The sequence below is a fragment of the Mustela nivalis genome (genome assembly GCF_964662115.1).
Source record: "Mustela nivalis genome assembly, chromosome: 12".
Lineage (NCBI taxonomy): Eukaryota > Metazoa > Chordata > Mammalia > Carnivora > Mustelidae > Mustela > Mustela nivalis.
The window spans coordinates 37954016-37970958 of record NC_139031.1 but is presented as its reverse complement, the minus strand read 5'-3'; the positions used below and the strand labels follow the sequence as shown (position 1 = coordinate 37970958).

The 16943-nt window shown below is 35.9% G+C and overlaps 1 pseudogene across 1 annotated transcript; it reads left to right on the top strand.

Moving 5' to 3' along the window:
* The first annotated feature begins 1534 nt into the window (after positions 1-1534).
* Positions 1535-7217, top strand: LOC309844979 (V-type proton ATPase subunit E 1 pseudogene; annotated as a pseudogene). Its single transcript has 3 exons — positions 1535-1604; positions 6037-6711; positions 7100-7217. The product of its transcript is annotated as a V-type proton ATPase subunit E 1 pseudogene (transcript).
* Positions 7218-16943: the final 9726 nt, after the last annotated feature.

Sequence of the window (16943 nt, the reverse complement as noted above, 5' to 3'; positions counted from 1 at the left end):
GTGAAAGAGTGTCTGTGAATCAAATTTAGGAGGATTGAACGCTCCAGTGGAGCTTTCTCCAGGGTTATTTTTGGCAACTCTATTCAAAACATCTATTAATGTTTAATTAAGTAAATGGAATACAATAAGGACCCAGTTCCTATGCTGAAGAACATTTTAAGCACTCCTGCTCTACTTGTGTGCATGAATTATCTCTACAAATTGGCCCTGCAAGTGACAACAAGCATCAAAATAAAGCAGACCTTAAGCAAAATTCTGTCCAAGGAAAAAGGCACATTTAATGATATGGACATGGCTTCTATTCTCTAGAATCTTACAAAAAGTAACTAGAAGCTCCCATCAGTATTTTTGGATATCAAAGAAAAAAAAATGAAAATATTAGCTCTCTGAAAAATAATCCATGTATCAAATGTATATGTAATATAGAAATGGCATTATTAATTTAGAGTAGATTATACAATTAAGATTCGAAGTAATTTTGATAGGCTCTCAAAATTTAATAAAGACTGTATATTCTATGTAATGACAACAAAAATACAGCATTAGGAGAGAAATAGTTCAAAAGAAGCTTTTGAGAATAGTATCTTGAGGGATGTTTAAGTCAATTAAACTAGTTCACAAGAATTAAGTGAGTATTTGTTGACAAGAAGCACTTTGCTAAGTGTGTTAAAAATACAAAAATGAGAGGGGTGCCTGGGTGGCTCAGTGGGTTAAGCCTCTGCCTTCAGCTCAGGTCATGATCCTAGGGTCCTGGAATGGAGTCCCGCAACAGGCTCTCTGCTCGGCAGGGTGCCTGCTTCCTCCTCTCTCTGCCTGCTTCTCTCTACTTGTGATCTCTCTCTGTCAAATAAATAAATAAATAAAATCTTTTAAAAAAATATGAAAATGAGAATACACTAATTTTGTCTTTAATGATTTATATATAAGCACCGAAATTCATAAAGTATACAGTATCTATCTTGTGATTGTTTGAAGGAAATAAAGTTAAATCAGTGAATGAATAGAGACATGTGACAAAATTAATTCACAAAAAACTTTTTTTTCTAAGATTTTTTTATTTATTTGAGAGACAGAGAGAGGATGAGCAGATTGAAGGACAGAGGGACAGAAAGAATCTCGAGCAGACTTCCACTGAGCACCTAGCCTGACACAGGACTTGACTCCATGACCCTGAGATCATGACATCAGTCAAAATTAAGAGCCAGATCCTTAACCAACTGAGCTACCCAGGCACCCCAGAAAGTTAGCTTTAAGATGGAACTTAAAAGAAAAAAAAAATAGTATTTCAAAAACTAGATATAAAAGAATGCTCCAGATCAGCTTTAATAGAACTTTCTGTGATGATAGAAATATTTTATATTTGTCTTGTCTGTTATGGTAGCTACATAATTCTCAGTTGAGAACTTCAAATGTTTGAATTGAATTTTTAAATGTATTTATTTTTTATTAATTTAGATTTAATAGCTACTGTGTTGAACAACACCCCTCCAGGCAGAGAAAGCAGCATGAGCATAGCACTAAAGATTGAGAGAAAATGGGAACTTGCTTTGAAGGCAGCCATTTCTCTGGTCTGGCAGGAGTAAAGCTGGGTAATAAAGTACAAGGTAAGATTAAAGGAAAACAGCTCAGTAAAGTTTTAGATGATTATGCCTATTTGGCCATTATAGAATTGGCAATGAAAATTTAGGAGAAGATTTGAGTCAAGTCCAACCTTGTGTTTTAGGAAGAAAACTGGTGGCATGTGAGTCAAACAAAAGTGATCAAAAAAGTGGTTATTACTGGGATGCCTGGTAGCACACTTAGTTAGTGCCCAGCTCTTAGTTTTAGCTCAGGTCATGATCTTGGGTCATGAGATTGAGCCCTTCTTTGGTCTCTGTGCTTAGCAGGGAGTCTACTTGGTATTCTGTCTCTCTTCCTCTCTTTCTCTCCCTCCATCTGATACTCCCCCACCTCTAATATAAATAAATGATTGTTTTTTTTTTAATTTTATATATTTATTTGACAGACAGAGATCACAAGTAGGCAGAGAGGCAGGCAGAGAGAGAGGAGGAAGCAGGCTCTCTGCGGAGCTCGATCCTAGGACCCTGGGATCACGACCAGAGCCGAAAGCAGAGGCTTTACCCCACTGAGCCACCCAGACACCCCAATAAATAAATCTTTTTAAAAAAGTAATAACTAAATGTTTATACAAGTGATTTTAAGATATTTTGACAAAAAAGACAAGACAAAAGGACAGTTACAAAAAGGACAGTTCAGAGATATATTTACCACTTTGCCTTAATTTGTCTTTCCAAATTAAGGAGGAAACATCTGAGTAAAAGTTACAAGTCCAAGTGGCATTTTTGAGAGCTGGTGGAAGAGGGAGGAGGGGGACCAGGGAAAAGATGGCAGCCAGTATTGGGAGTGACCAAGCCAACTATCCATCTAGATGGGTATCTGGAGTTCATTACTACAGGAAGACTCTGGGACTCAAAATTACCTCAACAAAAGAGGAAGGGCACTGAGACATTGATACACAGTTACCATCCATCTCTGGTTGAGAGCTATTGCCGGGGGATGCTAATTCCCCAGGACTTCTGGCCTATTGTACACTTAGAAGGAATGGTTTTCCATATTTTCATGGAAAAAAAAATAACCCTCAGGAATAGAAATGCAGCTAATGGGATTTGGAAACCCTCAGGAAAATACTGAAGTGGTAGCATCCAGAATATATAATCAAGATTCTGATAGTGTCTGCCTCACATATGAGTTTCATGCGGGGTATAAAATATTAAAATACCTGTAAACATACTAATAGGTTTACTTATTAAATATGAAAATAGATGGCATTCAAGTAAAAAAAAACTAAGAACACACAATGGAATACTATGCAGCCATCAAAAGAAATGAAATCTTGCCATTTGCGACAACGTGGATGGAACTAGAGCATATCATGCTTAGCGAAATAAGTCAAGCAGAGAAAGACAACTATCATATGATCTCCCTGATATGAGGAAGTGGTGATGCAACATGGGGGCTGAAGTGGGTAGGAGAAGAATCAATGAAACAAGATGGGATTGGGAGGGAGACAAACCATAAGTGACTCTTAATTTCACAAAACAAACTGAGGGTTGCTGGGGGGAGGAGGGTTTGGAGAAGGGGGTGGGATTATGGACACTGGGGAGGGTATGTGCTTTGGTGAGTGCTGATTCACAGACCTGTACCCCTGGGGATAAAAATACATGTTTATAAAAAATAAAAAATTAAAAAAAAAAGTGAAAAAAAACACTAAGAACAATAAAATATACATTTACATTGGAAAAGAAATATGTATGAAGAATACTAACACAAAATTAGTCAGAAGAACATAGATGGGATGATAGACCATTCGCAATTGAAGCAAATAGTAGTTTTTTGTTTTGTTTTTGTTTTTGTTTTGTTTTTCTTTGTTTTTGGAACCATTGGTTCTCAGAAAGTTTTCCATGGTCCTTTGGTGTCTTGCCAAGTCTTCACAGTGTGCCCCACTTTTGATAAATATAGAAGGTTCAATGTTGGTATAATTGAGTATATGTTCTGTTATGACAATATCTGATGAGCTGAAATGTGAGAGATCAGATATAGCACACTGTGAAGCCAGACATTTGAAAATGTCTTTATTAAAACATGTGAGAGCTACATTCCATGAACATAGGCAAGAATTTGGTCAGTGAAATAAAGATTTTAACCTAAACTGACACACTGTAAGACAGGCAAGCTTAATGATTAGGCAACTGAAGATGCCTTCATAGGCACTAGGAGTTATTATTGTTCTGTGGTAATGACCATATTTTAGTTATTCCTAACATGTTGTGATTTGGATCCCATTATCACTTTGCTATGAGAACTGTAATATACTAAAGTATACCAGTCAAAAAACACAAAAACACTTTAAGAAATGTAGGCTAAGTGTGGAATGTGTACGTGTGTTGTGCTGATATATCATTAAGTTGTGAGTTTTTTATGAATATTAATAACTGTAAAAACATTATTATTATTGAGTGCATGAGAAGTAAAGCAAAAGTTTCTTGGCTACTACTGATTTTACCAGCAGGCACAGAAATGTTAGTAAGACAATTCATTACAAATTGCTTGTGGAATTATGGCCAGTACAGGACTTATACCATCAAAAGTACACTTAATAACCAGGGGCATACCTCTTGCAAGCAGTATATTTTCCAGCGAATCAAAGAAGCTATTTTACTAAAATTTAGATAGCAAATGAATATTTTATTTTAAATCATGAGTCATGATTCATTATTGGTTATTAATAGTGGTGCTCTAGCACTTTCTGTATCAACTCTGTGTAAAGGTAGATGAAGTCTTTTATAGATAGTAGGTGCATCATTTTTCTGTATAAATTTCTTCACAGTTCATTGGCTATTAATGCATGTTTCTGCCTTAAGCTGGAACATTGAGAAAGTGCTTCAGAAATATCTAAAACTAAAAATAAAATATGTCAAACTTATTACATATCAATAACCACCAAAAGTTTAACTGGTCTAAGTATTATATATGAAAGATTGCTTGAAGGATATAATAAGCACATTTTTCTCCATGTTGTTTAACTGTCATTTATTTGCCACATTCACATTTTTCCCATATCCAACTATCACCTGTACTCAATATAGTTCTTTAAAATGGCTGTATTTATTTACATTAATTTTTTTAAAAGGAAATGTATGTCACTAGTGAAAATGGACCATGAAATTAATTTACTAAATAAAAAGGAATTTGTAAAAAAAAATATAAAACACTGTTACTACATTTAAAATAAAAAATGAAATAAATTTCATATAAATAAGAACAAATTTATTCAGTCTACAAAAATAAGTACCTGAAAGTATGTATCTAAATGAGAAGAATGTAATTATTTATAAGCAGTCAATAATAAGTGAGATGTGCCATTTAATTTGCTTAGATTTAGAAAAAAATATATTCAAAATGGGCTAGTCTTGTCTTTTATATTTGTTTGTATAGCATAATGTCAAGAATCAATGTGTATGTTGTTGAATAAGACAAAAATATTAACGCCCTTCTCTAATGATGTTAGATGCTTAGAATGCCTGAAAAACGAATCCCCTTTGATTCAGAAAGCCCTCTAAAGTGATCTTCAGAATCTTTATTCTATATGTATCAAGTTATTAGGACGTGTCTGCAAAATAAGGGGAAATGTAGTTTACCTATTCAGCACTACTATCCAGTTTGGAAATATACAAAGAAATTTTAGTACAACTTTTATGAGGTATTACAAGGGTCTCTTTAAATATTTTGTTTTATTTTTTTAAATATTTATTTATTTATTTATTTGACAGACGGAGATCACAAGTAGGCAGAGAAGCAGGCATAGAGAGAAGTAGGGGAAGCAGGCTCCCTGATGAGCAGAGAGCCTGATGCAGGGCTCAATCCCAGGACCTGGGATCATGACCTGAGCTGAAGGCAGAAGCTTTAACCCACTGAGCCACCCAGGTGCCCCTCTTTAAATATTTTAATTAAAAATTTTTTATTAAAATATTTTAATGAGTTTTTCTGGTGAAGTTATCCAGACAAGAAGATAATCCAAATTCTCAAAGTCAAATAATCTAAGGCAGATTATTTTCCTCTTCACATATTCTTTCTTTTTGCTTCAGCAATTGTTCTTCCCACTGATTCCTGTGTGTACAATTGTGCATCCTTTCTAGGCATCCTTTGCAGGTAGATTTACTATTTTGACTGCTCTGAGCAGTGGAATTCATATGGAAGAAAAGCTGTGTTTAACTTCCAGAAGATGAACTTAAAGGAAGGAGAAATGTCTCTTCCCAGTATTATTTCTCCTTTCTTCTGGCTGGCATACAGATGTAATAGTTAGAGCTGGAGTAGCGATCTTGGACTACGAGATGGAATCTGTGATACAAAAATTGTCCGAGAGGAGCCAGAAGCCAGAGTTACAAAGCAAAGGAAGCCAAAACCTGCATTGGGTTTTCCTTTCCCCTTCCTTCGACTGCCTCTTTCAAACCTAACCTGGAGCCAGTTACCCAACAGCCCAGCATCACCTTCACCAGGCCCTCAGTGCTACTGATGTGCAAAAGTGGATGAAGCATGTGATGGCTTTTGTTGAGCAAGAAGCTAGTGAGAAAGCCAAAGAAATAGACGCAAAGGCAGAGGAAGAATTCAATATTGAGAAAGGTTGTCTTGGTCAAACCCAAAGACCAAAGATTATGGAATACTATGAGAAGAAAGAAAAGCAGATTGAACAGCAGAAAAAAATTCAGACATCCAATTTGATGAATCAAGCAAAACTCAAAGTCCTACGAGAGGTGACCTTATTACAGAATTACCAGATGGAGCGAAACAAAGGCTCAGCAAAGTGATAAAAGACAGAATCAGGCACCAGGTACTACTGGATGGGCTGGTCCTCCAGTGATTGTACCAACTGCTGGGGACCCGAATGAGTGTACTTTCCAGGACACAAGGTTTCCCTCTGGTAAAGGCTGCAGTGCCAAAAGCGATTTCTGTGTATAAAATTGCCGCCAAAAAAGATGCTGATGTCCAAATTGATCAGGAAGACTAACTACCAGAGGAAGTAGTGGTGGAGTTGAGATCCATGATGGAGCTCATAAAATATGTTTCCAGTACTTTGGAAAGCCAGCTAGATCTCCTAGCCCAGCAAATGCCGCCAGAAGGGCAGGGGGACTTGTATCGTACAAATGCCCACAGGTAGTTTTTGGACTCAGCCTCTGGGGAGGTGGACTCGATCCACTGCTCTACTGCCATGATGTAGAAGTTTCTGATATTTGAAAAGACAAGATATCTATGTGGCTTCTTCACTGGTCTAATACTCTATATCTATCCGTGGATACCCTTCTGTAGCTAATGCCCTTGGCCTAACTGTTAACAATGAATGAATTTTTTTACTTAATATGATCAGGAAACCTCCTTCTAGTTTATGTAAAAGTAGCAGAGCTTTCCTTTGCTTCTCCAGCATGAAGATGAAGGTATTACATGATGGTTCCATGAACTTCATCAAGTCTCTTTCTCTGGTTTCAGTTCTCTGATCTAGAGGGTGACGTGTTTGGTGTTCTCTGACATTAAACCTCTGCTTTAGGCTTAACATGCAGGTGGTGGGGGCACACATTCCTGCCAGCAATAGTCACTTCACTGTTCACCTGTTTGGACCTAGAGGGTTCCTCATCTGCAAATACGACTTAAAATCTAAGCCATGAAGGATGCCTGGGTGGCTCAGTTGGGTAAGCAGCTGCCTTCGGCTCAGGTCATGATCCCAGTGTCGTGGGATCGAGTCCCACATTGTGACTCTCTATTTCTTTATTCTCCATAATTTGGTCTTTATCACTGATTCTCTCTTCTGCCTTATTTATCTTAGTAGAAGAGCCTCCATTTTGGATTTCATTAATAGCTTTTTTGATTTCAACTTGGTTAGATTTTAGTTCTTTTATTTCTCCATAAAGGATTTTATTTCTCCAGAAAGCAGTCCTCTAATATCTTTCATGCTTTTTTCAAGCCCAACTGGCACCTTGGCAATTGTCATTCTGAACTCTAGTTCTGACATATTACTAATGTCTGTATTGATTAGGTCCCTAGCAATCAATACTGCCTCTTGTTCTTTTTTTTTTTTTTGCTTTCTTTCTTTCTTTCCTTCTTTCTTTCTTTTTTTTTTTGTGGTGAGTTTTTCCACCTTGTTATTTCATCCAGATAAGAATAATTGAATGAGAGAACAAAATACTAAAAGAGTAGCAACAACCCAAGAAAAATATACACTAACCAAATCAGACGAGACCCAAAAGTGGGGGAAGAAGAAAGGAGAAAAAAAGAAAAAATATATATATTAGAGTGGTGAATAGAATAGAGCCACACACTTGATTTTGGGTGTATTTTTGTCTTTTAGAAGAAACTACCTCCCAAAATTGTAACGAAAGAAAAAACATACACACACACACTAGGGTAAACACAATGAAGGGATGGAATGTGACTGTAAAGATGAAAATTAAAACAGACTAAAAAAAATTGATAAGAAGTTGATTGAAAAAAGATAAGAAAGAAAAAGAGGAAAGAATGTGATCAGGCTGGAGACTAGAACAAATCCATGTGCTAGATTTAGGGTATATTTTGATCTATTAGAAGAAATTGTATCCCAAAATTTAAAAAAAAACAAACAAACACCTGTATGTATATAAAAATAAGGTTAAATACAATGCAAGGATAAAATATGACTATGACAATGAGAATCAAGAAAGATGTTTAAAAAGGTATTGATAATATAAAATAGTTTAGAAAATGTTAAATTAAGAAAGAACAAAATTCAAAAAATTAATTAATTAGATTAAGAAATTTAAAAATAGAATAAGAAAAAGCAATAAGAAAAATATAAAATAAGGCAAATATAAATTATAAAATAAGAAAAAAATAAAAATTAAAGAAAAGATAAAATTTTAAAAATTTAACTTTGAAAGACTAAAGGATCATGGGAAAAAAACCATGAATTCTATGTGTTTGTTTCCCCTAGCTCTGGAGTTCTACAATTCTCATTGATTAGTGAACTTGGTCTTGGCTGAATGTTCTTGCTGATCTTCTGGGAGAGGGGCCTACAGTGATTGTCAAATGTCTTTGCCTGAGGTGGAATTGTACCCCTATTTGCCAGGGGCCAGCTAAGTAATCTGCTAGGTTTTGATTTTAGGAGCTTTTGTTCCTTGAACACTGAAAAGTATAGCTTTGGAGGACAGGATTGTAAATGGCAACCTCCCAATCTCTGGCCCATAGGAGCTAAGAGCTCAAGGCCCCACTCCTCAATGAGCTCTCAGAGAAAAACAGGCAGTCAGTCCTGTCTCCCTGGTCTCTGGCTGCACTCTCTGCTCACCAGCCTGTGACTGAGCATTTCTGTCTCTAGCACACAGCCCCCTTTAGAGTCTTCAAGCCCAGTGCTGATTCCTGTAGCACGCTCCCACACCACTCCTCCTAGAGGAGGAAGGTGAGTTTCCCCGGATCTGCTACTTGTTTGGTTCCTACCCAGCAGTGGCCGACTGTGCCGTGGATCCCAGTTTAAGGTAACCCCAAGCTGAGAGCCCACTCCTCAGCTCCATTTCTGCAGCCGGCTTTCCCTCTCTGATACCTGGGAGCTCTGTCACACTCAGACACCTCTGATCTTTTTATGACCTTGCAGGTCCTGAGACCACACTGTCTCTGTGAGGGCCCCCCCCCTGCTTCCCCTCAGAAGTGATGTTCCTCAGTGGAGCAGACTTATAAAAGTTCCAATTTTGTGCTCCACTGCTCTACTGCTTGCTGGGAACCAGCCCCTCCTCCCATGGTCTATCTTCCTGAATGTTGCCTCGGATTCACTTATCCACACAAGCTACCTTCCAGAAAGTGATTGATTTCCTCTTCCTAGAATTGTTGCTGTTCTTCTCTTCGATTTCCCAGGTAGTTAGTAGGTGTTCAGAATGGTTTGATAACTATATAGCTGAACTCCCAGGACCTGATGATATTTAGGTCTCCTACTCCTCCACCATCTTGTTCCTGCTCTGTGAGGTTTTTTGTTTGTTTGTTTGTTTTTTGGTTTGGGGGGTTTATTTGTTAAATGTGTAAGGTCTGTGTCTAGATTGATTGATTGATTATTTTTTTTAATTATTTATTTATTTGACAGTTGGGGGAGAGAGCAAGAGAACACAAGCAGGGAGAGAAGCAGAGGCAGAGGGAGAAGCAGGCTCCTCATGAAGCAGGGAGCCCAACATGGGACTCAGTCCCAGGTCTCTGAGATCATGACCTGTGCTGAAGGCAGATGCTTAAGGACTGAGCCATCCTGGTGCCCCTTATTGATTGATTTTGGAAATAGTTGATTCTCTCTGTTGACTTATTTTAAATGCTCTTTAAAAATGTTCATCTGTACTATTATCACCCTAATTCTTCTAAATTGTGTGTGCCAGCTTTCTGTTATGATGGTCCATTTTTGTGTTCTCTTTTGGGATTTTAAAATTTTAATGGTGAGTTTATTCTCAGAACACCTTGTTTTTTCTGAAAGAATGCTATGTCTTGGAGTGATGACATTATTTCTACAAAGCACATTTACATTTGCCTCTACTGTGTCCTATTGGTTTCCTACTTGTAGAACAGTTTTCATGTTGAGTCTTTATTTGGGTCACAGCTACATTCTCATACTCATAAATGGTGCCTTCTAGTTTTTATTATCCCATGGCTTATTCTTTAGAATCCTATGAAGGTGATAGAATTTTTTTTTGATATGTTTTGTTTGAGTAAATAATTATTTTTGTCTTTGGTGAAGAAAGCAGTCCTTTGATGCTCTTGGCTTTATAAAATGGATTCTGTCTTTGTTCTCTTCCTAGCTTGAGCTTGGGGCTACCACTCTTACAGGCATTATAATCTCAGCCTCACACCTTTTTTTCCCCTTAGGAGATTTTAATTTAAATTCAGTTAATTAACATATAGTGTATTAGAGGTAGAAGTTAGTGATTCATCACTCTTATACGATACCCAGTGCTTATTACATCACATGTCCTCCTTAATGTCCAACACTGAGTTATTGCATTCTCCCTCCACGCCTCTCCCCTACAGCTCCACACTTTATTTTATTATTATTTTTTTTAAGATTTTATTTATTTATTTGTCAGAGAGAGAGGAGTGAGAGTGCGTGGCAGGCAGAGGCAGAGGGAGAAGCAGGCTCCCTGCCAAGCAAGGAGCCCGATATGGGACTCGATCCCAGGATGCTGGGATCATGACCTGAGCTGAAGGCAGCTGCTTAACCAACAGAGCCACCCAGGCATCCCAGCCCCACACTTTAAAGTTGCTGTGTGAATCATCCCACATTCCATGGGAATTCCCACTGATGGCTCTGACTTTAAATTCCTTATATTTAGATAGGGTTTTTGCTAAAGAGTGTTTTTTTCTTCAGTGTCAGCTATTCATATAATTCTTTTAATTTTATATTTTATTCAATATACCCGTGTGTTTGGAGTGGGAAAATGGTATATCTATGTCAAGTTGGTCTACCAATTTAGCGGATTACATAAAAATAACGTTTTTCTTATAGTGGACTCTAGTGATTTACTCTTTTAGAACTAGCACTGAACTTATTGCAGATTTATGTCATTCAAAAGAAAGTGACACTATTACTAAACATCTAACAAATTATGGATTTATTTATTCCAGTTACTTTCAAATGTATTAAATTATTTACTTGTTATATCAACTCAATAAGATAAGTCTATTATACAAGTAAGGAAATTGAAATGTAGAAAATTAATTTGTTTAAGTCACCATAAAATCCATGGAGAATCTATAAGGTCTCATTCTGGATTCAGAGAATTTAAAAACAGTATGCCAAAGCAATACTAAATTAATACCTATATTCCCCCCCTCAAAAAAATCATAGAATTACTTGTTAAAATGCTAGAAACAGCAGAATGCCAGAAGGTTCAATGGCATAAAAAATTATAATTTCTAAAGTTAGCAATTGACATTCATAATTACTTAAACAGAATTTATGTTTTACTTAGGCAAATAGAAAGTTTTTTGATATTTTAAGGTCTTCATAGTGATAATTATGGCTTAAGTTAGTGCAGTGTAATGCACATGTTTTGGATGATCTTACTTAGTATATTTTCTATTAAAAAGAAGTGAAAGCAACACAAATAATAGCATGAACTTCTACTATCAAAGAGTATTTTAATATTCTTACTTAGTAATTTCTTGAGATAATAAATTCTAGATGATAACCTATAGAATCAAAACCTACATAAACAATTTAAACCTAGAATATCAAATAAAATAATCTTTTGGAAAAATGCTTGAAATATATTATCACTATTTAATTTAAAATCTGCGACATAGTTATCAAAATTATGTTTTGATAGTACAACTCTAACAACAAAAACTAGCATCTTTCAGGAAATAGATATTTCTGTAGGTTCTTGATGTTCTAAAGTATAATCATCATAATATTCACAGTTTGACATCAACTCATGTGATGATGTTGAGGTTCATTTAGGTATATGATCATATTTGTACTTCTGTGGGGTCCACAGTTAGTTAAAAACAGTCTTTAAGAGAGGCTTTATTCTTAGTCTAGTTTTTCTCTAAGCCATATTTGAGACTTAAATTCTACCAAAAACAATCTTAAAACAGTTTTTTCTCTAATCAAGAAATCACAGGCTTGTTACTTTAATCCAGATGCCTAAAACTGGTCTTAAACCTGTTTAAACAGAAAGCCTATAAAGTAATTATGTTATGTAATATGGAGTCTGTTAATGTTATAATCTTAAGTGTGAAGTCCCAGCAATTTAATCTTAACTGTGAAGTCCCAGCAGTTTTGTGCAATTCATATCATAGTGTGTGTGTGTTTTTTTTTTTTAAGATTTTATTTATTTGACACAGAGAGAGAAAGAGCACAAGGAGTCAGAGCAGCAGGCAGAGGGAAAGGGAAAATCAGGCTCCCTGATGAGCAGAGAGCCTGACGTGGTCTTGATCCCAGGATCCTGGGATCATGACCTGAGCTGAAGGCAGATCCTTAACTGACTGAGCCACCCAGGCTTCCCTTGTACTGTAGCTTCTGATGAAAATGGTACCCCTTGGAGTGAAGCTGATCACAAGCAACATAGTTGTTCAAGGCAACTTTGTGTGAAGACCACTTACAGTAACCCACGAGCAAGAGAGCAAAGAGAATAAATATGAAGACCTATCAGCACTATTGAAGGCTAAGGCACTGTGATTAAGGGGGAGCATCTCATTTATTTTTTAGGGAATATTAGAAAAGCACAAAAACTATCCAGATGGAAAGCTGGCTGTAGACCATTACATACCATATTCTCAGTTCTCAAACCTCCTCTGGGACGGACACTAAGGTTGCCGTTACTATCAGAGTGGTACTCGGCTTGGGGCATCCTAGGCTGGTTCAGGTTGTTGAAATCTGTGCTAGATGGTTTGCACATACTTTCTCATGTAATCATCATGACAAGCTTGAGAAGCATGTATTATTCACCCTGTATATTTGCTGAGGTAACTGAAATTTAGGAATGTTAAGGACTTGCTCATGTTTCAGGATCCAGGTTTGCCACATTATCTTTTCTTTCTGCTCTGCTTCCCTCATGCACTTGTGAAGCACTTAAGAATTAGTAGGTTTCACTTTTGCCTACTATGCTAATGAAACAGAAATTAATGTTAAAATATTGACAAGTTTTTTTGTAAAATAAGGTCATCTTTCATACTGATGTCACTTTTATTTCAGTTATTCCTCATGTCTTTGCTCAAACTCACTTTTATGCAATTTATATCTAAACTCTTCTAAATCAGGCAATCTATACTTGTCACAAACAATTTCTTTGCCACTCCCTTCTTCCTGAAATTTGATTTCCAATTTCAATGACTTCCTCAAACAGTGATTTTTCTTCTTCATCCTTGTTCTGCTTGACTTTTCTGTAACATTAAACTTATTGATCATCCATTCCTGTTTTTAGCTCCCTTTATTTGCATGATCCTGAAGAGGTCCTGTAACTGTCAACTGGCCTTTTAATTGCTGACCATCCGTGCATTCCCTAGCCTCCACCTTGTTTGGCTCGACTTCACTAAGCCCAGTTTCCCCAGTTGTCTTCTCATTTTAAGGAGGACTTCTGAAGCTTCATCTTAAACCATTAAGAACTTCTCTTGCTTCTCTGTGTGCTTCAGTTACATTATCATTTAAGTGATAGTCATTAAATCATTTTTATGTTAGAAACTCTATTGTTGTCATAATAAATCACTACAGTTTTAGGTGTTTAAAACCATATACATGTATTACCCAGGAGTTCTCCATGTCTGAAGTGTAGTCACAGTGTAGCTCATGAAATCATGGTTGATTGGTTCATGAAATCATGTCAGCAGGCTGCATTCCTTCTTGGAAGCTCAGGGATGAACCTTCCTTGAAGATCATTCAGCTAATTGTAAGAATTTATTTCCAAACATTTGTAGGGCTGAGGTTCCCTTTCCTTGCTAGCTGTTGGCCGGGAATCATTTTTAGTTTTTAGAGACTTCTTCCATTCCTTAGGATGTTGCCTCCACTCTCCGTGTCAGCAATGGTGGGTTGAGTTATTCTCATGCTTCCAAAATCTCTCTTCACCATCTCATCTGCCTAATTTATCTTCTCCCTCTCTCTTCAGTGGTATCTAACTCTTCTGCCTCCCTCTTCTGCTTTTAGTGGCTCATGTGATTACATTGGGCCCAGCTGAATAATTGAGGATATTCTGCTTAGCTTAAACTGAATTGATTAGTAATCTTAATTCCTCTGCAAAATTTCTTCACCAAAGTACATAGATTACTATTTCATCCAATATCCAGAAAACAGGAATTGAGGGGTATAGCACCTCTTAGACATCTGACATCTCAGTTACTTTTATCTTTAGCCCCAACACCAGTCAAATATTTTCAGTTATTAATAGTATTCCACTTAACTGTTCCCCAAATCTAATTTTTCACACAAAAAAATAACTTTTTTTTGCCTGTTTTCCTATTCTGCCTACATAACCACTCTGAAAGATAGTATCTCAGACTCTTCAATTAGAATTCATTTTACCCTTTTTCCTTTTTTTTTTTCTCTATTTTATTCTCCTGCATCAGAATTAGCTAATTCTTTGTGATAGCTTTCAACTTAAAATGAATTTAATGTAAATGCTGTCATTGAATGCCAATCTAGTATCATATGCTGGCAAATAAAATGTCTTTAGTTACTGTTTAATATCTGGGAACATTAGCACAAAGTTGATTTTATAGCCTAGTGCTAACCATGTTTTTAATTAGCCTGAGCATATGCATCTTTGCATTTATTTCCTTTTGAAAATCTGACCCTATGTCTTTTAAATTACCCATGAAATTTATGTGTATTCTACAAATGGCTTTTTCCATTTTTCTGCTCAGGAAAAAAAAAAAAATACATTATTGCTTCTAATAGATGACCAGTCCCTAAAGATAATAGAGCCTTGGTCCTCCCTCTTAAATTTATGTAAACATGATTAATTAATGTAAATGATACACATTTCATTATTTCTATAAAACAACTACTGATTTAGGACAAGGCTAGAATGATGAATAATTCTGGAATGTTCCAGTTCTGGTGGAAATTATAGTCATTAGAGGGAGACAAATTATAAAGCTACTTTCAAATATCAACAAACAAAACAAACCAGAAAACACACACATGGCTTATTAGGCTATAATAGCAGAGACTGCATTTTGTTCTGTACGTGATGAGAAGTAACTGAGGAATTACTAAATACATACACACATGTGCACTTGCAATGAGTCAAACCTATGAGGAAGTGCAAAAATTAGTTAAAGGATTGGCTATGTATTACCAAAAGCCATGGTTCTGAGTTGTTAGATCAGTTAAATAATTGATATATAGAGATTTAAAAATTAAGTGGAGCCATTGCTTTAGGCAGGATGTTAGTAGGTTAGTGGTATCATCTCAGATCTCAGGCTTTAGTCCTTTGTTCATCCAAAGTGATTGCAAACTGAAAGTTTGACTGAGGTCAATGATACTAAGTTGTGATTGATTACAATTAAAATTCTAGTATGGTAACTCACCATGATAAATGTGCTTCACTTGAGAAACAAGGAATATCAAAGGCCATGTTCACATAGGGGGAAAATCAAACCAAGGTAAAAATGGTGCAAACCGAGAGGGTGAGCAAATGCCAGTTATAAATGGAGTTAAGTATATATTCAAGGGCCATTTTAATATTTTAAATGTTGAGGGTATTAGGCAATTTATTTTCTATTTATATAATTGCAACTGCATCTTCTACTTTGATCTCTGGAATATTCACAACTGGAACCCTGCAACCCTATGTTAGAAATCTTACTACCTGGAGACTGCCATACTGTGAGGAAGCCATGCCACATAAAAATGGTATGTGCAGGTATTCTGAACAGTGGTCTTTGTGTTCTTGTTATCCTGGCCTAGTGCTAAACATGGGAGTCAATGTGTTTGAAATGGTTCTAGCCCCAACCATCAAGTTACTCATCATCTTAGAGTCTTTCTTTTTGAAATCTCAGCAACCATGGAGCAAAATAAAAAAAAAGCAAAAACAAAACTTCTTATTATGCCTTATTTGAGTTCCTGACCCACAGAATCTATGAATATAATGTAAAGGGTTGTTTCAAGCCACTAGGTTTTGGAATAATTTGGCATATAATAAAAGTAAGGAAAAAGATATAATAAAAATTGTTTCAATTTTTCTCATAAATCACTGTGACTATGTTATGGTAATATGCTGTACATTTTCACACTAACTTGGGTTTATAAAGGCATCCACCAAATAAAGTGATAAAATTAAAATACATGCATACGATAATTAGAAATCTCCTTATCAGAATATTTTATTAATCTTTAATTTAAACTTGAATAACCCACATCATTATCTCATATGTCTTCCTATTTTCAGAATGTCTAGTACAGTGCATGGCACATGAGAGCTCAGTACATATTTGAATATTCTTTTTTTAAAATCAGCTTTTCTATTCATTGGTAGATGACACAAAACAGAGGCAAAAATTGAAAGGTGACACTTACAGAAGAATGGTTTCTCATTTGGAAATTATTGGGAAACCTCTTTAATGGAATAGATAATTAATTTTTTCAGGTATTAACTATTATCTATGTCTCTCCATACTAAAAAACTGTCATGAAACTATAATTACACCGTTTTCTCACTTTTGTTTGAAAAATGAATAGAAAAGCCCTATACTATTTGAAAGGAAATCAACCGTGAGCATACTAATCTAACTTGCAATCAGAATAAAGAGAAAACATTTCTGAGTACTTAATATTAAGACAAAAGCAAATTGTGCTTTTAAGTTCAATTGAATTCATATGCAAGGTTATTATGCAATCAGGAGAAAGATGATTCAGTCCCTTTAAATATTGTATGGGATTCTTCTTTGACAATATTCTT